This window comes from Pleuronectes platessa, chromosome 4, assembly GCF_947347685.1.
Source record: "Pleuronectes platessa chromosome 4, fPlePla1.1, whole genome shotgun sequence".
Taxonomy (NCBI): Eukaryota; Metazoa; Chordata; class Actinopteri; order Pleuronectiformes; family Pleuronectidae; genus Pleuronectes; species Pleuronectes platessa.
The window spans coordinates 2,264,294-2,283,374 of NC_070629.1; positions in this window are offsets into that span (position 1 = coordinate 2,264,294).

The window sequence follows — 19,081 nt, forward strand, 5'->3', positions numbered from 1 at the left end:
CAGGAGTGTATATTCCCTACTGGTAACAGGCCATCATCAGTCAGTTGGATTTTCTCTTTGGTTCTGCATGAAATATCTTTATAGCCTAAAAACTATTAAGTCTAGTGATTGCCATAACCTTTCACCTTTCTTTTAGTGCTACTGTGGAGTCAAACCTTCCCCTATACCAATTCATTGGTCTATGATGATCTGTATGTGGCACCGTAGTCTGGGTTGCCACGAAATTCACCATGGATATTCATTGTTCATTCACTAAGTGGAGGCGCCTGAGGTCTCATACACAGTGCTTCTTGCAGGGCATTCAAAGACATCACATTGATGCATGAAGTGACGGATTTTTTTGGTGGCCTTATGCAGGAAGCTGGGGTTTGTATCTTGTTACAGACCATTCACTAACACTTGCTTTTTAAATTCATTTTTTACAATAGTATTGCAAACTATGAAATACAATCTCTCAGTGCTATCAGTCTTTGAAGGATGTTGTGTGTAGCTCTGATAATCACAGACAGGATCTCTGTACAGTATCCTGCACAGAGACACACAGGACCTGTCAGGCCCTCAAGAAGCTTACAGGCAGTGATTAATCACAGGAGATATCTGCCTGTCACAACTGAAGCAGTGGTAAGATGTGTCGCTGTTGGCTGCTGGTCTTTTGTACAGGACTAATCTCTGTACAAGATCGACTACAAAGTAATGGCAGTGGTCCAAGTGCACTGATGCCCACAGGCAACATCTCTGCCTCCATCCCATAAATCCAGGATCTTGTCACAGTGACAGATTGTTATTAATCTGAGTAGCTTCTCTGATATCTCTGTGGATGACATCAAGACTTACAACTGGGTAAAACGTGTGTGTGTGGACAAATATTGTCCACACACACAAACGATACGTTTTTACAGTGGTGATAATGGTGAAGTGGCATAATGAAAGGAGGTAGCCAAATATTTCACCACATCAGTTGTAATAATTTTGATAATAATGCTACACTTTACACTACAACAAATCCAGCTGATAGAATGCAATACAAGTGAAGATTAATGTAAGAGGAATACATTTCTGAATGGTGTTTAATGTGTTTTGTAAATAATGTTAAGGTGCAGATATTTCATATATTTAAATCCAAATTTAGTCATGGAAGCATTGTTATTTTGAGGCTGAATATATAAATTGAAATGTCAATGCTCTGCTTGGCACTAGTATACAGTAATTAAAACTATGACAAAACAACAAAAAAGAGATTGGAATTATCCTTTATGAATAACCCACTCATCTGGTTTCAAATTGTCACATGTTCTACCCCATTAGGAATGATATAACACATTCTCCGATGAGTGTTTTTCAAACGTCTACTAAAATATTAGATATCAGAAAACATGTGAAAATTAATTAATTAATTTAAAACAAGTCCTCATTAAATTTAAAGAAAACATGGTATCACATTTAATTTAAATTGCTTGTGCAAATTAGTTTTACACAAGTAGACTTTTTAGAGACAGCTGTTGCTTTAATACACTTACAATAATGAACAGGTAAGTTAGCATACTTGTGTATGGAATATTTGTTATGTTTTTTTTCTTTGTTTTTCATCCTTGTAATGAGGAAACTTCCTTTGATATCTAAATTGCTGAATTGGCCTAAACCACACGTTTCCTCTCAATGATTGTCCAGAATATCTACTAAATCACTATTGATGAAGATTAATGATTATCTATTTTGTCCAGTCCTAAAAATGATATGACACTTAATACTATTCTTATTCATTCATGATTTTTTGTGGCTCTTTAGAAAAATTCCAATCTTTGTGTTAACATCCAATGGCAAACTGAAAGAACATTCTAATATAACAACATAAACAATGTGGTCTTAATCTCCTGGTGAGTTGACCCATGAAAACAGATAAGTCAGTACTCACTGTGACCCAGGTTGAGGTTTTGACATCTGGCCCCTTGCCATATGGGGGTGGTGTGTGTGTGTGTGTGTGTGTGTGTGTGTGTGTGTGTGTGTGTGTGTGTGTGTGTGTGTGTGTGTGTGTGTGTGTGTGTGTGTGTTTGTGTGTGTGTGTGTGTGTGTGTGTTTGTGTGTTTTTTGTGTGTCTGTGTTTCTACATGTGTGTACAGAGTGTCTTCCACAAGCAGATGTTCAACTATTAACGCCCCCCTTTCCCCCTCCCCCACCTTGCAGCATGCTGCTCTTCAGGTTGAGAGGTCGCTCTGTGCTCCTGCTAAATGGCAGAGCTGCTGGTGGATTAGCAGTGAAGAGAGAAAGTGTAGATATATTTATCCCCGGCTCACAGCGAGCTGCGAGGAAAGCTCGTCAAAACGAACCCCTATCCTTCGTATCTCTGATGACTCAATGAGGACCAGTTCGGACATGAAAATCTTGTCACTATGAAAAACACTACACTACATTATCCTTTACATTAACTAATGCTATTGGATGAGACTATTTTAACCAGCATTATTCCACATTGTGTAATTGTTTATAGCTTCAGCTAAATTAAATAACTATTTCCACCAACAGCCAAGATATTTTTGGTAAGCAAGCATATTATCAAAGAATATTGACTGTTGTCATTAATGAAAAAATGCTATGCTCAAGTGCATGAGGTTTAAATTATTAGTGGTATTTAATATAGGGTAGAGTTGGACCATTATTTTTAATATCCTTGAATTTTTGTCTCCTGTCCTGCCATTTTTATTTTGTGCTCTAAAGACTGGTGTTTGTTTCTTGTAGGTTTTTGATAAAGTTTAATTTGATATACTTTATGTTTATAGTACATCATATTGTAATTCAGCATTTGTCTTTTGCATAGTTCTATGGCTATTGTAGCTGGGAGATGGTGTGGATGGAAGATGAGGTGGGGCTAAAGTGGGAGGAGAGGGGACTGTGTGACACTAGATCAGTGTAATTCTTCCCTGGCAGATGCAGGCCAGATTGAGCTGGAGGGATAAAGATGTTACCCAAGAGCACAGACCAAGGCCCAAACAACAAATGGCTGCCTATTGTGTGTGTGTGCGTGTGTGAGAGAGAGGGGGGGAGAGATGCAGAGATTTTGTCCTACTGTGTACTGACTGCATTACCAGTGGGCCACTTTAACTAGGTCCTACTTAGAGCTTCTTATAACTGCTTATGATCTGCAGTGGGAATGGAAACAGCTCTATAATCTGCTGTTCAGCAAGCATAGTGTAGAAAGAACACATGCATAATGTGTTCAGCTCAACAGTACCACAGACTACATCCTCCAAAATGGGGTTAGAACTGAAGCTATCTACAACAGCTAAAATGAAAAACTAAACATTATAACCAACCGTTGAGCTTATTGTGCTGCTATAATACACCATTTCTGTGAGTTTTTTTATTTTTATTTAAGTTGATGACCTATTATTTTATTTAAATTCACCTCTGATATTTAACATTTGTTTAACCTGAACATGTTTATTTAACATATTTACATTAACTTTTTGTTAATTACTCTAAACAATGCAAATCTTAGAGATTTACCCTACCAACGCCAAACCAATTGTGTCTGGAACCTTTCAGTTCATACACAATTTTAAAAAAGTATTACCAACAGCTGCAGAGCTGCAGAGCCCCTGGGTGGGCGCGGACACTCTCAAGGGGGTTAGTGAAAGCTCCCTCAGTGGCGAAATGCTAGGGGCTAGACTGACACAAACAAATCAAATACTGTTTCGTTCATGATCCACCAATCAAAAGAGGAGTGTTATCATTTGAACGCGAGTTGCACGTACGCTTCCGAGTATAAAAGTAACGTCAGGCATGGTCAGCGCTCACCCTCACTGAGACGACACCCTGCAGAGTTTGTGCGATTGCTCTTGTTTCCTCTGTAATTCAGATATTGAAAGACTCACTCCTTCCTTAGTAATACCTTCCTGCACTTGCAGTAGGCCTATTCGTAGCCTAATCTAAGGAGTAATTTGCTCACCAGTCTTTTTTAGAAAGCTCATAGCCCCAAGAGCTAGCCTTCAATCTAGCTAACTTCTTCCAACTGCAGCTAGCCCTTTTCTCCTTAACACCTACCTTTACATCTTCAATCATCCATCGTGTTGCAACAAATAAAACACCAGCACTTGAATACTATTCTGCGCTGTCCCTGTCTACATTGTGTACTGTTCGTTTTGTTAGGAACCAGTGCCTAGCACAGCCTTATTCATTATTCGTGTGCAAGTCGCTCACAGCCACACATACAAACACACTCAAAAGACCACAACGTTGCAATTAGAACTTTATAACATCACACACACTATTGGCAAACAAACACAACTATGGACAAGTTTCTGATTCGTAAAAGTCAGGCAACCGATGCGCCAGTTGCGAAGAAGCCAAAGCTTCGCAAATATGACGAGAGCTATTTGCAGTTAGGTTTCTCCGTCACTGGCACGACTGAGAAATGTCCTCAGTGTGTTTTGTGTGCCAAGGTGCTGGCAAATGACAGCATGAAGCCATGCAAATTAAAAAGGCACCTCGACACCAAACACCCCGACTTGAAAGAGAAGCCTGTGGACTTCTTTAAAAGGTAAACGTGATGGCCTCCAGCACAACAATCCACCATCTCCAAGCATAGCACTGTCTCCAAGCTATCTATATATTGTGGTGTAGTTGAGGGCGGTGGTGGCGGGGGGCGCGGGACGGGCCCAACTACCCCTAACCAGCTTTTGGGGGGCCCAGCTTGCAAAAGTTTGAGAACCCCTGTGCTAGCGGATTTAACAGAACTCTCCAAAACAGCTTCAGCCATTTTTGGTTGTTGATTAAAATGGTACAGCTGAACCATTAGTGGGGTGGCTCTGGCTGAAGGAGTAGAGCGGTTGTCCTCTAACCAGAAGTTTGGCGGTTTGAACCCAGGACACCATGGCATGGACACCTTGGCATACTGATACATAGAAAAAGTGCTGCATAGATGCACTGAATGTGTGTTTGTAAAAGTACTGTATAAATACAGACCGTTAACAGTTGATGTGTGACATTTTTTTATGTAAAGAAATGGAAGTCAGCATAAAAGCTATAACAATGAGTCTGTACTGTGAGCAAACATCCTTAAATGTTTGCCTTACGAAAACCACAAACCTTCTGCCAAAAAGGAACCACAGAATCCAAATAAAAAGGAAACCAGAAAGGAGATCAAATAAGATAACATCAATACAAACTATATCTGGCATCTGCTGGGAGGCTTGATGCCCGCTGGGAGTGAAAGGAGATTATGTTCAAGCCTAAATGAGGCTTTTACATTTTTTTTTTTAAATCCTGCAGGCATAATCTAATCTTATCTGTCTCAATCCAATTTTTAATGCTGGCAACACATAGGATTAAAATATTGTAGTTCGCTTTGTAGGCCATTTGACAGTGATGCAGCATCTGTTGCTAGAAGATGTACAGGTTAAAGTGGGAGAGATCAGGAGCAGAGGGGGTCTCAAACTGGGTTTGATGTGTACAGTGTTAGATCCGCAGGATTTGCAAGGCACAGAGCAGAGCTCAAACCCTCAGCATCAAACGTTTTTTTAAACTCTTCTCTCACTCTTCTTATTATACATTTTTTAAGTTATCCTAATTTGACTGTGTTTATGGAGTCCCTTACTAGTTTTCTGCACATTAAAAGCAGCCCCTCTCTTACATTAGTGAGAGATGTTTGGGGGTTTGATGTTGAAAGACCCAATACCACCCATGACCTGAAGTTGCCCATGATCCCAGGATGATGATCCATCCTAGTGAGTACATCCAAGAGATATACTTTACAACATACATTTCTAGGTTAACTGGTGACATCTGAGAACAGGTCTGAATTATACCCCCAGGGGATCCTGATAGGTGCGGAGAATGAGACAAATCCAAGGATCATTTGACAGTGGATAAAATGGCTTCCAGCAAACACCAATAGAGAGTGACACCATATTAATGGCGACACGTGTGAAATCCTTCTAATGACAGCACTTAAAACATCTTCTACTTTAAACATCTTCTACTCAGCATGGAAGGCAATACAAATTCTGTATGATTGTTATTGTTATATCCTCTGATTGGGAAACTTACATTTTTATGATGTTTGGGCTTGACTGAAGACCCTGCTATGATGATCATGCTGTCTGAGTGAGCTGTTAGCTGTTTGTTGATGATGTCAAGCAGCTTTACAACCGCTACCTGAGCCCTTGGAAGACAGTATGGTCTGCACCTAATGAGGAGCTTTAGGTCTGGGTAGCAGTGTTTGTAAACAACACGGCTGTGTACCAGCTGTTGTTCACCTGAAGACACACACCTCGTCCTCTGCTCCTGTAAACAGGATCGTTCGATCCACTCAGTAAACAGACCAGGCGGCTACTTTGATCGCTGTGTCCGGGGTGTTGTTGTTAAGCCAGGTCTCTGTTATGAAAGTCATACAATGAAGCGTGATTACAATTCTGATCGCATCCATCTTGTTTGTATGAACAAGAGTACCATGGCGCACAGGACGTGGCTGTGCACATTTGGTAATTTGTGAATGGATTGTGTCTGGAGCATCTGGAAATAGGGAGAGATTTAGATGTACTGGGTGTGTTAGCGGCAGGGATTTACTTAACATACAAGACATTGTTTTTTACCCATCTCATCCTTCCCTCTGAGGAGAGTGCACACTGACTGCAAGAATCAGAAAGAGAGAGAGAGAGAGAGAGAGAGAGAGAGAGAGAGAGAGAGAGAGAGAGAGAGAGAGAGAGAGAGAGAGGAGGGAGGGATGGGGGCTGTCACAAGGTGAATCTGTAAACTCTCTATCCCCCATTCCAAATAAATATTTATTTCATAGGACCAACCTACTTAAAGGGAGGTATAAAAGTATAAAACTATGTCTGGTTATACCACCGCTATCAAACCCAGTACATCAACATAAGTAACTCCCATAAGAAAAGAAATGTAGATCAATGCAGCCAATAAAAGGATTTTGTCGGTCTCTGAATACCCTTGTCCTCCTCAGTGACTATAATAATCAACACCAAGCTCCACAGGAATTTTTTTTATTTATTTTTTGCTCCACAGGATCCTCTAACAGTCATGTCATGTTTCAAAAGAATTGATTGCTCAGTAGGCGGTGCTATTATATTGGCTGATCTCTTATCTTCAACATAATCTGCTTCTGATCAGGTTAGCCTATCAGCATTAGTTACCATGGAGATTTACCACTATGTAATTAATTTACTGTTCATTCATACTGGTCATTAAGCATTATTAAAATGATATCCATTTAAAAAAACTAGTTGTTCGGCCTTTAAAATGACATCAGTCTCAGCAAATTTTTTGAGCCACATCAGAGGAATAAATTGAAGTATAGCTTATGTAGACAACATATGTTCCCTTCATAGATCAGCTGGTGTCACAGCTCAGGCCTCTCCTCTAGTATTTTTCCTTTTTTGCTCTCCTCCTATTCCCCTCCTCCCCTGTGTGTGAATGTGTGAGTGTGTTAATGTGTGAGTGAATGAGTGAGTGAGTGAGTGAGTGAGTGAGTGAGTGAGCGAGCGAGCGAGTGAGTGCGGCAGTCCTGGCTCCTGGCGCTAGTCCCACACCTGGTCTCATTCACCTCCTCAGCAGCCCCACAACCTCAGTGAATCGCCGGAGCCAACCTGCCTGCCTTAACTCCAGCTCATAGGATCATCGGCTCAGTGTCAGCCAGCACCCAGCACCCAGCTTGTTACATGCCTCTGCGCTTCAATAAAAAGGACTCTTTGTTTACTCACTAACCCATTCCTCTCTGTGTCTGCTTTTGGGTCCAGTTCAAAAACAAAACGTCACAGAATGTTCTCTATTTAATGGAATCAGTCATTAAGGGAAGAATCAGTAATTTCTATACAAATCAGACTGGATTAAACCCCAGTCGTCGTCCTTTCTGGACCTAGACTGGGACCAGTAACCAATAAATAATTGAGAAGTTTTTTGTTTTGTATGTTATTTGACATAATAAAAGGGCATTTAATTGTATTAGACTACATGTACTTTACACTGCATAAGTATTGTTAAATATTATTGAATTAAACTTTCTTTGATCAGTTGTTGACCACAAAAAGAAGTTGACACATTTAATATGTATATATTTATATATAAATGAAATTTATATTTATATATGACATATATATTTATAAATTAAATATATATTTCACTTAATCATAACACTAGTTCCACATTATGATGTTCCATAATTAATTTCCCTGCTCTAGATCACCATCCTAATAACTCATAATACTATGGTATTGAGATACCTCAAGAAATACTTTTTTTCCTATACATTTTCTCTAGAATATGGAGGCAGCTTTGATTCATGACCTCTGGGAACTATAGGGTACCAGGTCATCTTGTCCAGGCCAGATTTCTTTGGAACAGATGGCTGCTCCCCTAACTGAAGAGCTTTGCTGTTTAGAGGATTTACAGGATTAAAGCTAAACTGATATTAATCTGGACACCTTATCATACATGACATTTGGTTCAGAGGGAGCTGGACAAATCCCACATCATCCCAGAAGGAACTACTGATACAGTTGGATTGAGAATGGTATGGAACACTTTTTGCAATCATTAAATTCAACAAAGTCCTTGAAAGGAAGGACAAATATTTGTTTCTATTCTGCACACAACAGAAGTGATTTAATAAAGACAGTAAATAATTCTTGCTAATCTTGCATTTTTCCTCAGCATTTTACTGACATTTTCCTTCTTTCTAGGTCCACTCTGCATCCTTCTCATGACCTTCACAGCAATCTTTCTTCAGTTTCTTCCCCATTATCACCTTGACCAGTTCTACACTCCCTCTATCACACCTTCTCTTTCTACTACAAATTAAATATTGAAAGTCAAATTTGGATTAAATTAATCTCTTCGCATTGTATTTTAGCGTTAAGATCCAAAGTATTTTGAATGATTGGTTGAAGTAAGCATTTCTTGCTGAGCCTAAGATCATGAACATAGTGACATATCTGCTGTGACTGTTTCTAAATGTGATGCCAATGCTTGTTCATTTATCAGAAAGCTTACCATTATAATGCTAGCCATCTAAGTCAACATAGCAATAACAAAAATGTTTACCCCTAAGTTAACTTTTTATTTGTCAGCATTGGTATAATTACTGCACGAGTAAGACAAAACATATTCATCCCTGAGAATGCCTATTTTCTGCCTAAACCTATTCTTACTTATAAATTGTCTGCCAACCATTTAATTCAAAATATTAATACAGCTATAAAAAATAATATATTAACAAAATCAAAGATTGTGTAAAAGTGAAAATGTGTTTGTTGGTGGAGAACAAAAACAAAGAATCATCTTGTGGACAAACAGCACTCTGGTGTCTGTAGTCTATGAACCCGGATTTCGTGAGTTTTCAGTGTTACAAAGCTGATTCATCATATCACCATGGTCCCTTTAAACCTCTAATCTGCCCGTGAGCAGAATAAATTCATGATAACAGATCAATTGATCTACAGCATCCTCACAGGGACAAAATAGTTTTGTGGGCACAGAGGTGGCTCAGAGCACCTCCACCTGTACCAGAGGATTAATCGGTGAGAGTTGTTAGCTGATTGATCCTCTGGTACAAAAGGCAGTAGGTCTACAATAATGTTACACATAATAAAAAACAACAGATGATAGAGAAACACTTCTAACACTAAATCAATAAATCGGAACTGTTACAGCTACATTTAAATTCAACAATGAATCTGTGGTTTTAATAGAATTCCTGAAATTTTTTATGCTTTTACTGTTATTTTATCACTCCAGCAAATTCTCCCTGTTTGGCAACACAAACAATTAGAGATTACTTAACTTTTTATCTGCATCACAATGTCATAATAATAGCATATGAAAACTCTATTGGAAAATGTAACGGCGGTTGTTAAGATAAGGATATCATAGTTCACACTCGCATATGCACAAACACACACACACACACGGACTCTCACTTTTCTCCCTCTCTCTGACTCATGAACACACACTCACAGATACACATACACACCCATATATATATAGCGACAATGACTCAGCTTACATCTCTGATCCGCTAAGTTTAAACAGCAATACTTTTCTTTAATTAGTTAAATCTTTCTTCAGTGCATTCATCTTTTGCATTCATCAGCACAACCAGCTCATTCTAATTTTCTCTCTGACACACAGAGTCACCCTATTCCTGCAATAAATTCTCCTGTTGAGGCTACGAGAAATACCTAGGGGGCCACCAGGAACGGTGCAGGACAACCTCCAAAAAGGGAATGGTTTTGCATGTGGTGGCCACCGACAATTGCTCTCTAATTTGATTTACTGTTAGCATGAGGTGGTACCTGCAGCCCAATCAGGTTGCACAGATAGTCCAGCTCCTCCAGGATGGCACTTCCATACGTGCAGTCGCAAAAATCAGGATGGATCAGCCTGTGATTAAAAAAATTGAAAATTGATTTTCGTTGTGGTTTCAAACCCAGCTCTCAATGGGTTGATGATTTTGGTTTCCACTCACTGTTGTTACGTAACTTTTCTCTCAACAAATTATACAATGTACATCAGTAAAGATTTTCAACTTGAATAATTTGTTCATCAAGATATGTGTGATTTAAGTGTTCCCTTAAATTTTCAGAACAGTGTATATTAACGACTGATGATGTTCAATCTGCAAAATGCAGATTGAAATGTCCTCCGGACTTGCTGTTAATGTTTATAATTTTCTGATTTGTAAATGTGAAGGGAACTTTGGGAATAAAAAAATATGAGTGCAATGAAAAAACATGTATCTTTAAATATTGTCACTAGAGTATATGCATATATTTGTCTACACTGTTCGATGTTTTGACACTTGAAGAATGGAGTTCACAGATGATTTTTTCTACATTTATAAAATATGACAAGGTGTGAATGAATAACACCTTTATATCCATTCAGGGTGTCATTCCGTCAGGGAAGCTGTCACATGCTCAAGATGCTATCTGACCCTTCCACAAGGTGTATAATGGCCTAGTCGCGTTAGGCAACAAGGCCTGGAAAAACAAATTGTCAATGGTCTGGTTGACCTGTGGGTTGTGGTAAAGATGTTTATATAAGCTGTTTAAATAATGATACGGGACATTATGGCAGATAGTGAGAGTGAACAAATATTTGACAGAGGACAGCATCTGTTTGTCAGGATGCTATTAAGCCAGCAGGTTGCATAGCAGCTTCAACTAAATGCTTCAGTTTGTCTGACAACAGTCCCAATACTCAACCATCCCTTGTCCAAATATAACATCAACGTGCAATTTTTAAAAAAAATTAAATGCACTAAGTTGTTCAATCGACTTTTGTAATTGTGTTGAATAAATTCAATACAACTTGACCTGTTTAGTTATACATTGCACACTTGAAATAAGATCCATGACCATTTTAAGCTATTTTGCTCAGGGAGACTTATCTTATATAAGGTTATGGACTGGAATGGAGAAAATCTATTGAAAATAATTCTGATGCAGTTATGTTTACCCCATCCCAATCATGTTCAACGAAATCTGCCAAGAAGGTTAAACCTTTTTAACTTCATGTTCATTTAGGAGTCTACCTTGCTGTGTCTTTGTAGTGCAGTGAAGAGTATTCAATAATATCGTATAATTTCTTTGATGCTGCAAAACCATTGTCTATAAGCACGCACTTCTTCAGGGAAAAAAACACAGATTACATTACTGTAAAACTGTTAATGACTCTCACATTTTGCGGTGATACAAAAGAACAAACTTATCCTTTCCACTGATATCTTTTTGAGTTTGATACTAAAATCTCCATGAAACAGCCTTGCTCTTACTCTCTGAAGTCTTGTGTTTACAAAAGCTTTCTTCTTCACCCATCTATTTGGTTGGGGTGCATATGTTGCCTGCAATGTTAACAAAAGCATTGCAACCATTAATTTGACAATACTGAGTGGCATACCTTTGTTTTAAAAAGTGCATGTGATAATTTACACATCTTCTCCTTAAGGCTGTAGCCCAAAATGTTAGTATAGTAGTTCATATGACTAGACGTGACTGCTGCTGACACCAGGCTTGGCACATCCTGTTTATGTCAAAATGGTAGCCTCTATGACATGGAATGCTGAAAAGATAGTTGGAAAGCTTTGAGGCTTAATTGGTTGAGCCAGGATACGACAGCGGTCTCACTGCATTAGCCTGATAACACTGGAGAGACTCACTGCTGCCACTTACGGTAGTTACCCATTCTTTAGTGCCTAGGTTTCTAATTGCATTTTGATTTAAATAGTTTTACCAAATCCAGTTCATTTCTTATTTCTCCAATTGTTATACCTCAACTACTTTGACTCTCCAGAGCTGCACTGGCAGTATAATCCTGCCATAAATTCTGTGGCAGGATCTGCTAGGGGAAACAACACACTGCAACCTACACACTGAAAATACTGGTTTTTGAATATGGATTTTGATTGTGCAATCACACAGATATATGTTCTATATTGTTGTTTTTATGTTGTTGTTTTATGTTGAGTGCACCAACGAACGACACCAAAGCAATTTCCTGTATGTGCAAACATACTTGGCAAATAAAAGAATTCTGATTCTGATTCTGATTCTGATAACGCCCTACTGTTTTTGGAAATTAGCCCATTTAATGCCAGCGTTCCACCAAAATAAGTCCCCTTCAACATTATTTTACAAGAACACATGGTGCATCGTGTGCTATGTGCTGCCTTCGATGGTTCTGATTTGGTTTAAAGAAATAAAAAATACCATGCTGCTGGATAGATCTGGTAATTCAGCAAACATATAAGTATTTAGAATTTTATTAGCATATCAGCTTCATGCATAAAGTCTGAAGTACTATTTTAGGAGTATAATGATGCAATTTATTTCCACTTGTTCAAGTGCCTGAAAGGTGTGCAATACTTTTGAAGATTGAAGTTCAAGCAGACGGTAACAAAAATACTCAAACATTCCATTGCTATTTTTATTTCAAGATAGGCATACTGTCTGTGTGACTGCACCACTAGACCCCTCCTGTCTGTAGCAACCTTATTTCTAAATGGTAAAACTGAGCTGTGCCAAATGTTATGCATCCAACATGTTCCTTATCAACGCAGGTACATGCAGTGATTTTGCAATCATGAGACCCACAGGCATAGTGACAATTCTTCTGCCAAACTAAAAATAGTGGTTGGCTGGTGCTTTTTATCATTCACATTATTAAGAACACAAGAGTCGATCGTAAAATTATGGCATCTATGGCATTGCAATGCATTGTACTGCTACAGATGAATGTTTTTTTTTACAAACATATGATTTGATATAGTGTGAAGTGAAGTGTGAAGTTGAAATGACAATTAAAAACAGCATACAAGCAAATCAATTATATTCTTATCAAAATCCCACCACTGCCAAATAAAGGCAATGGTAAGCTTTTTTCTTTTTCTTTTGGTAAGCTGTCTTCCCACTTAACTCACAAATGGCTGACCTTTGAAAATTGCTGCATTTAGGCCTTTGCTTTTTAGCCTTCTGTAAATGTCACATAATGTTATTGGGTCCTGACAGCACAGGATCATTAATTCCTCTTGTGCAGGCTGGAAGAGGGAAATATGGTGGGTAGAGCAGCTATATCACTCTAAGTACGGACATCAGAGCAGAAGTGTAAACATCATTTAGACACCACAGTTTTTCTGCTCAAATGGGTTTGATGTTGATGAAGAGAGACCTTCTTCCCAAAGTGCAGTGATGCACAGTGTTTGAACGATGTTGCCAGGAAGGTTGGTAGTTATTCCATCACTGGAGGAGGTGGAAAAGGTGGAATCCTCCTCTTCCACAAAGACACAGAACAAAGTTATCCCCTGTGCTTCATTTTTCCACTCCAGCAAGTAACACAGATGGCCATTAATATGCTGATGCTGAAAGTAGATATCATTTAGTTGAACCTTCAATTCTATAACATACTGTATCTGCTCAAACTTAAAAGTAATTTATAAAACTAAATTGAGAAATCAAGTAAAGTGAATCAAATCAACAGTTCAGCAGAATTTTATATTGCTCCGATTAAAATTGTCTTTTGGTTTATTTTCTTTGCTCACATATAATGAAAATACAGTTTATGTACAAAATATAATACTTAAATATTTGAAATGAAGTTAGTTTGTTTTTCGTAAAAAAAATTATAATTTGAGTTTTTTTAGTAAAGTCTGTGGATACGTCAGTAATTGATTTACAGAGCACATTCTATTTAAATGCATCATGTTGCACACCAAAACAACTGGATAAACTCATTTTGATGATATGCACAGTTTTTGAGTGATAATACCCATTGACTCAGTATAGGGAGTAGGTTTAGATTGATTTTAATGTCCCCCTCTAGTGTAGATCGTTTTAATAGGTCCCCAGTTCCCAGTCTTCCGCATCTGCATTCTAGAGTGACTTAGGCAAGATACTGAACCCTGAACAGCCCCTGATAGAAAAAGTGCTGCCCATAGATGCAATGTTTAATGTGTGTGTGAATTGTGAATGGCAATACACTGTATTGTAAAGCAATTTGAGTGGTCTTCAATACTAGAAAAGCTCTGTATAAATGCAGACCATTTACCATACTTTGAGTGGAATAAGCAATCAATGTCAGGGCTAAGTATTGTAATCTAACATGAAAAAAACTACTGTGGCTAAGTACCTGGATCCACCCAAGACGTTTGCATGTCCCCTTAGGAAAAGATGAGAGAAGAAAAAACCTGTCAGCAAGCTAAATAGGGAGAAGATGCTACTTCATACTCTCAAGTTATGTGTTTTGGAAATTTGACCAGTTGAGACTTCTGAAATAAAGAGATTTGAGAATTATAGTCTTGTAAGTATACTTTATTACTTGCAAGGTCACACAATCATACAGCATGCAAAGGGAATTCTGCAGAGGAATGACAAAGAAACAGTTGCAGGCGTTTGCTTTTTATGCAGATGCAGTGAAGAGATGTGTGTGTGTGTGTGTATGTATGTGAATTATGTGTGTAAACTGAGTGAAGAGTAAAATCCGGGGTAAAATCCGGTGGCCCTGAAAGCTCAACGAACGGCAACTTAAGAAAACACATGCAAGTTGACAAAACACCAGCAAAGTAAAAAAACATCTTCATCAATTTCACAACACAACACAACACATTACAGCAACGCGCTGCAAAAAGAGAAAAGCGCTGCAAATACCGGAACGAGCTGCAAATAGAGAAACGCGCAGCAAATACCGGAACGCGTTGCAAATACCGGAACGTGCTGCAAAAAGCCAAACGCGCAGCAAGAAGAGGCCACAACACAACGGAAGTGTTTCCAGGGGACAGCTAAAAGTGATGGACACTGCTGCCACAAAAACGTCCAATACACCATAGAAATTCGGTTCCACACAGGGTTCGGCCACCTGCGGCTCTTCGGCCCCTCTGCAGTGGCTGTACAGTACAATGTTGTGCATATGTTTCGCGAACGCTGAACTTAACGAATCAGTTTTCATATTATTAACGTGAACGTAACGATGAACGTGAGTGAACGTCACGTACATTTTTTAAATCATCACCGTATCAGGCCATCATGAAATACCAGGAGCGGGCGAGTGTGTGTGTGTGTGTGTGTGTGTGTGTGTGTGTGTTTGTGTGTGTGTGTGTGTGTGTGTCCCGGCGCTCCGACCCCGCCCACTCACTCGGAGAGACCCATCTGATCATGGAAGATGGTCCGATCTAGAGACATGTCGTCTTCTCCTGTTAAACTGAAAAAACAGCGCTAACAAGCAAGCCCCTGTTTGTGAGGCAATATATTGTCCATAGTGTGCAGGGGTAGGAAACCTTTACTATCAAAAGAGCGAGTGGGCGGGGTCGGAGCCCCGGGACCTGGGACCTATATACAGTCTATGCCCGGGACCGGAGCACTCGCTACACACACACACACACACAAACACACACACACACACACACACACACACACACACACACACACACACACACACACACACACACACACACACACACACACACACACACACACACACACACTCGCCCGCTGTCCCCTGGAAACACTTCCGTTGTGTTGTGGCCTCTTCTTGCTGCGCGTTTGGTTTTTTGCAGCACGTTCCGGTATTTGCAACGCGTTTCTCTATTTGCAGCTCGTTCCGGTATTTGCAGCGCTTTTCTCTTTTTGCAGCGCGTTGCTGTAATGTGTTGTGTTGTGTTGTGAAATTGATGAAGATGTTTTTTTACTTTGCTGGTGTTTTGTCAACTTGCATGTGTTTTCTTAAGTTGCCGTTCGTTGAGCTTTCAGGGCCACCGTAGTAAAAAGACCACCAACAGTCTGACGTCCCTGTGTAGTATGGTGGCTTGGACCTTTTCTCTTTTTCCCTGTTATTGGACAATTTATTTTTGCTTTCGGAGATCTCCCAAGCTTGAATCGTCCCCTCAGCAAATTGTGGCTACTTAACCAGACTATATCCTGTGACATTTCTCTGTGCAGTGTGCCACTTGTTTCTTACAAAGTTGGGACCAGGATATTATAGGGGTAGCTCAAAAAGTCAAAGGTCTTGATATCTCCATTTTGAGAGGCCTGACCACCAAGGAGCATACTGGGTGTGAAATACTGACTGCCAGCTCTGTACCCTGACATTGAATGGGCATTAATTTGCAAGGTTGGATGCAATATGAAGAGTTGTCTTGGACTTACTGAAACAGAGCGCCGACTCATTTCCAAGGTTCCGGAGTGCCCTCTTTACCACACTGCCTCTGTAGCACCATTCCTGTGTGGAGAATACGCTGGATTTTCCACATCCACTCCGTTTCACTTTCGGAATCAATTTCCACCTGGGTCATATACAAGTTCCCTAAGACAGTTTTTGTGTCAGTGAAATAGGTGCCTGGATCTGACCAGATCTTTCTTGGATGCCCCCTGATTGCTGTTATTCTTTGTTGGGCCAACAAGAAAACTTCAGTTGATAGGGTGATGACTAGTCCTTTAAGGATGGCTCTAATGGCCATGCAGCAAAAGACAACCCCCCAGACTTTAAGTGTCACTCTTTTCTTGATGTCATCTTTTACTTCATAGGGTCTGAAGATGTCCTTGTTTGTAAACTCAAATGGGCAGCATGTTCAGTTATTAGTGCTGTCAAACGATTCCAATATTAAATCGCAATTAATAGCATTAATGTCATAGTTAACTCAAAACTAATCGCGATTTATCACAAATTTGTATCTATTCTAAATGTCCCTTCATTTATTTATTTTTTCCTGTGTCGCAGGACTCTTTGTCATTCATGCTTCCCCAACCTTCCCCAAGCGCTGCGCGTCTTATAAAGCAATTCCCCGCCAGAACACTAGGCGGAGTACTGTTTTTTGTCGAAGACGACCTTAGAGACGCCTTCTTTCTTCTTCGTCGATTGTTTATTTACATAGCTACTGCGGCTCCTCGTAGCCTTTTTCTGGCGGACAAATCCGCCAGTCAGTGACGGGTTATACAAGCGATCATACTATCGGATCTCTTCTGCCAAGTGCTCTTCTATTTGGTACATATTCGTTCTTCTAAATCTTCCGTGATTTCTGCCAGTATTATGGGACATGAAACCGGAAACTAGACTCCGGACGGGATGTAGTAGGCAGACCAATCACAAGCCTTGCGGGCTGCGTGAGGCTCGCGTCGCTTTGTCGTATAGTTAGAAAAATTGGGTGACGCACGTAAGCACGTAAGAATCGATACATAAGCACGTAAGGGGCCCGGAAGGGCTCTTGCACTTGCGGGCCTGTGAAAACGCAGAAGCATGCACCGGCCTTTAGTCAACCACCAACCAAAAACGTTTCACACGGCGAAGGCGTGAGAGTTGGCAGCTCTGCGTTAAACTCGCGAGAAAAAAATTGACGGTGTTAAAATGGGTTTGCGTTAACGCCATTAATAACGCGTTTAACTGACAGCACTATCAGTTATATCTAGACGCAAGTAACCCAGTACTTGTTGGCATTTTCTTGATTTCCATAAGTTTTTAAGCTATTCTCCTCCCCCTTATGACCCTACCCTTCCTTCTCATCGCAAGAAAGGTTCTGGCCACTCTGTGGTAGTGGTGCCATACAGGGAGTGTCATTGTGCACAGGTGTTCTGCATTGGCTATTGAGTCTCTCCCCTTTACCAGCAGGAGCTAGCTGGGACCAGGGAAAGACTCGGATCATGGGTTTAGAAAACAACCAGCGGATGGACAGAATAATCTCTGTGTGTGGGTGTCTGTGTGTGTGTGTGTGTCTGTATGTATGTGTGAATCAAACAATAATCAAAATAATAAATTGAAAACACACAAGTCCCGGCGCATCACTGATGAGGGCAACCCCGGTAGGAGAGTATCTTGTTACACAACCGCCCAGCGGCTCCTCGTCAGTTCCAAAATGAATGATCAGCAACAGCACTGTGAGCAACGCTAGGCTGGATTAAGTCGTATTTATTACATCAATTTGTAAACTAGTCCATGCATTTCTTACCTGTAGACTGGATTATTGTAATGATTTATTATCAGGATGTTCCGGTATGTATGTAAAAAGCCTCTAGCTTGTCCCACCATGCACTCTCTCCCTCACTGTCTCTCTACCCCCCATTTATTTTACTACATGTCACTAATTTGTGATTTTTCCCTCCCATAGTCAATCAATCAATCAATTAAATCTTATTTGTATAGCCCATATTCACTAATCACAATTTGTCTCATATGGCTGTTGTGCAATAGTAGTCAGACTTGACGTTGGCTAATTATTAATAATCATGAAATATGATTATTAAAATAATACAAATTATTTATCAAAAATAATTAATAAGGTTAAAGCTATCGATCAAGAATAATAAAATAATTAATGAAAACAATAAAATTATCAATTAAGAATTATACAATCTGTCATTATAATTTATCAAGACAGGGCACCTCCCTGGTTACAGGGACCAACAGTCAATATGTAAGGATCAGTCTCAGTTTATAAAAGTTCAAATACTAATCTCAATATTTAATATTAATCAGAATCAGAATCAGAAAGTAATTATTGCCAAGTAGGTTTACACCTACAAGGAATTTGCTCTGGTTATTGGTGCTTACAATGAACATAGAAACATAAAAACATAAAAACACAATAAATACA